The sequence below is a fragment of the Carassius gibelio genome, chromosome A5, assembly GCF_023724105.1.
Source record: "Carassius gibelio isolate Cgi1373 ecotype wild population from Czech Republic chromosome A5, carGib1.2-hapl.c, whole genome shotgun sequence".
NCBI lineage: Eukaryota > Metazoa > Chordata > Actinopteri > Cypriniformes > Cyprinidae > Carassius > Carassius gibelio.
The window spans coordinates 204,102-208,548 of NC_068375.1; the positions used below are offsets into that span (position 1 = coordinate 204,102).

General features: G+C 38.9%; 1 long non-coding RNA gene across 1 annotated transcript; it reads left to right on the plus strand.

Annotated features, from left to right (window-relative positions):
- The first annotated feature begins 3,347 nt into the window (after positions 1 to 3,347).
- LOC127988159 (uncharacterized) lies at positions 3,348 to 3,942 on the plus strand. The gene is made up of 3 exons (XR_008161521.1): positions 3,348 to 3,449; positions 3,568 to 3,669; positions 3,783 to 3,942. It is a non-coding gene; the product is annotated as an uncharacterized LOC127988159 (long non-coding RNA).
- The last annotated feature ends 505 nt before the right edge of the window (positions 3,943 to 4,447 follow it).

Genomic DNA, 4,447 nt, shown 5'->3' on the forward strand with positions numbered 1-4,447 from the left:
GAGTTAAGCAATAGAATGATTCATTCATAAGTCTTTTTTGAGTTCATTCTGGTCCATATATAATGTATAAAAAGGGTTTCTTTGCCATTCTCTGGCAAAGGACTTTTCTGTGAAGACAAAGGTTTAAAGCCCTTCCCCCTTAGGAATTTCAGTCTGGTTTCACTGGCTGGGGGGGGGGGGGGGAGTCAATGCAAGTATTTAACTTGATCTCCTGGGTTTACATGTGATGTCCAGCGTTGCATTCCAATCACGAACAATAAATTTGACAATCTCTTCTTCGAATTAAAATTGTCAATAATTGTTCTATTGGTGTTAATGTTGAAAGCTGTTGTGTGAACAAGTTGGTTGGTTGGTTATCTTGCTTGGTTCTTGTGGCACTAGAACTGATTTATGACTTCCTGAGGAATTCAGCTCATGTTTCAATGCACACAGCTCTGATAGACTCTTTGATTTGTCTGATTTGACTCATTTCTGCTACATATATCCCCCTTTCGATCGGCGAGGTGTTTAGGTGAAGACATCGTCGATCGCTGGAGAAACAAAGGCAGAAGAAGCAGACAAACACAGCAAACAGCAAGACAACACCTCCATGACAGTTACTGTACTGGTGCAGGCATCAGGTTATTTAGGTACACGTGGTTAAGTTCAATTAGTCAATGTAGTTTAGCACATTGAGGATAGTTTAGATCGTCTTGGAAATTGTTTTTATTTTGATTCATCAATCAAATTTGTGGTTAACTTTGTTTGGTTCTTCTAGGTTGTCTTACTTTACACATTTACCGTTAGTTTTCTAGTAATTTCATTTTCAATTCAATGAATTGACCTATCATGCATGGAGCTCTCTGGCTTCCATTCAGTTTAGAGTGGCTGGCGGATATTAGGTGTTGCGAGTCAATCCTAATATCAGACCTTCGACCCTCGCAGGGTGTCTAGGCATTTCACCTACTCAGGAAAGAGGGGAAGGAGATATTCTTGGAGATATTTTTGTTGCAGATATTCTAATGCCACCCTCAGGGCACCTTACTGTATCTCCGTGCAATCATTTGCTGCTCTCAGTGCATTTTTGTTGCAGATATTCTAATGCTGCTCTCAGGGCACCTTACCGTAACTCCATGCAATTATTTGCTGCTCTAAGCACGTTTTTGTTGCAGATATTCTAATTCTGCTCTCAGGGCACCTTACCATATCTCCATGCAATCATTTGCTGTTCTCAGCGCGTCTTTGTTGCAGATATTCTAATGCTGCTCTCTGGGCACCATACCGTATCTCCATGCAGTCATTTGCTGCTCTTAGCGCATTTTTTTTGCAGATATTCTAATGCTGCTCTGAGGGCACCTTATGATATTAGATCTACAATTGGCAGCTCTAAGGGTATTTTTGCAGCATAAATTCTAATACTGCACTCAGGACACCTTACTGTATCTCCATGCAACATTCATTTGCTGCTCTTAGTGCATTTTTGTTGCAGATATTCTAATGCTGCTCTCAGGGCACCTTACTGTATCTCCATGCAACATTCATTTGCTGCTCTTAGTGCATTTTTGTTGCAGATATTCTAATGCTGCTCTCAGGGCACCATACCATATCTCCATGCAACCTTCATTTGTTGCCCTCAGTACATTTTTTTTTTTTTTTGCAGATATTCTAATGCTGCTCTGAGGGCACCTTACTGTATCTCCGTGCAATCATTTGCTAATCTTAGCGCATTAATGTTGCATATATTCTATTGCTGCTCTCAGGGCACCTTACCGTATCTCCATGCAATAATTTGCACCGTATGACATTCGATCTGCAATTGGCTGCTCTAAGGACATTTTTCTGCATCCTTACATTTTAATACTGTTCTCAGGACACCTTGTAGTATCTGCATGAAACATGAATTGGCTGCTCTAAGGACATTTTCGCTCAAAGCATTCTAGTACTGCTCTCAGGGCACCAAATTAGATTTACATCCAACATTAATTGGCTGCTCTATGGGCATTAGTTGCACACTTTCTTATACTACTGCATCCCTACTCGTATACATTCTAATACTGCTCTTAGAGCACCTTATCTAAATGTAGTATCCAAATGTAATAACACAAATCTCAGGACACTTCTTATGCTACTTTCTGTGTAGTACTGAAATGTGCAAACATACAACTAGTTTTCTTCTAATCTAGTAACATTCAGGTATGCTGTGTCTATTTCTGAAGTGTTTTGTAAAATTATTGTTTTCTTAAAGCTGTTTTTTTTTTTTTTATATCAACTGCAGATTATGGAGCAGCTATGGATCGAGGGCATCCGAAGGAAACTGAGAATAGAAAAAGATTCACGTGTTTCCACAGATATCAAAATTGTTTGTGGGGAAAAGAAAACGGAGTTTATGGTAAACTATATAGAAGAACTACAGAAGAAAACAAAGACCTTTTTCTTGGCAGCAAAACAGAGCAGCAAAAATTATTATTTCCATGCCTGTGAAAGTGGCAACAAACCAACAGGAAAAAGCATGGGCAAGGCATGTGAAACAAGGGCCAATTCCTGTGAAGCCTATGTGTCGTTTAAATTTATAGAGGAGACCGGTTTCACAGCAGTAGTAGTTCGGCAGCAATTAACACACACAGGACATGATTTGTCAAACCCTGAAGAGAGGAAGAAAAATGCAATTAATCCAGAATTGTTAGGATTTGTCTAAATATGGCTCACACAAGGTCTATCCATATCACAGATTGTCATAAAAAGTTGTGATTGGGCATGTAGTCGGGGTTACACCGATAAGCATGAAAGACGTTTCTTCCTAACTCCAGAAGATGTAAGGTTGGTAAAACGCCATCTCCGAATCTTCACTTTGCCGGACATTAATGATGCTGTTAGTGTGAAAAAGCTGGTGACAGGTGAACTGAAAGAAAATATTTGCTTTTTTCAACCTTTGACAAAAGACCAGCCACTGGTTATTGTTGTCCAGACACCACAACAGAAGGCTCTACTCCAAGAGAACCCCCACCCCATGGTTTTTATGGACGCATCCTACAAAGGTTTGACATCATATGGGTATGCACTGTATGCCCTTGTACTTGTCAATCAAACTGGAAGAGGAGTGCCATTTGCGTACCTAATAATGAGCCAGGAATCCTCAGCAATAGTTGCGCTTTGCTTGAACATGCTTTGTTCAAGAAATCCAAAATTTTACCCAAGGTGAGAACAGTTCTTTTCAAAAGTCCAATACCCATACAAGCACAAAAGAGTTGTAATACTGAGAGATAACTGAATACCTTTTGTAACTTAAACAATGTTCTTACTTACTACATTTGCCTAGATGAAACTGTGATACTCCAGTATTCTGCAATATTATTATTGGACTTATTTTTCCTAGGTCAGTTATGATCGACAGAGACTTAAAAGAGCTCAATGCCATAAGAGAAGTTTTCCCCAAAACCAAAGTTCTCCTCTGTTGGTTTCATGTTCTCCAGGTACTGATTGCATTTAAGAAATGCACAAGGTCCTTTGAACATTCTCTTTGGTTGTAAATAAACAATGAAGAAAAAACAATGGAGCCTCATTTGAAGTGCCATATATTGTCTATTAAAGGCTGTACATCGCTGGGTTACATCAAGAGATGGTGGGAACCTGTCACCTGACAAAAGACATGTCGTCATTCATGCCATGACCTTAATGAAAGCTTGCATAACGGTAACTACAATAGATATATAAAATTGTATCTCAATATCTGCTATTACCCTTGTTTCTTCTTTGTTGGGTACTCTAAACTGGCAACCATAATATATGGTATGGTTTGATTTCAGGAGGAAGATTTTGTGACAGTTTCCACTAGCGTGTGCAATGACCTTGGCAGCAATCGAGTGACAACATACCTGAAGGTGCTCTGGCTTCCACTGGCTTCCCGCATTATGGGCCAATTTTGGACGACTATTTGAGCACAACAACAGCGACACCAACAACAAGGCAGAGAGGTAGTCAAAGATTAATAATCATGTTTTTTTCAAACATTACAATGCATGATATAAAACTAAAAGTAACTCATGATCGGGAACATTTGGTTCCCTAGATGGCATATTTCTCATCTAGTCTGCCACTGAACACAATTTTTCTGGTCACATTTTCATATTTACATATTAAGTTATCATTTCCAAAGTTTCCAATATCAGAATCTTAGCTCCCCAAGACTGAGTGAGTATTGTTTTCTCAATCTGTGAATTACTCATAACAGTATATTATTGTTTTCCCCTTTTAGGTTTTTTCTTGCGCTTAAATACCAGTTCCTAAGGGGAGAGGCAAACAGAAGAGTTGATCAACTTCTTCACTTGCTATGTGGTGATATTCAAAAATATTATTGGTAAGGCCATTACCAAATATTATTTGGTAATGTTATCTTTCAGATACTTGAAACGACTAATTCTATGCTCACAATACTGTCCTCTGTTACATGTCCTGCATGAATGGAATTAAA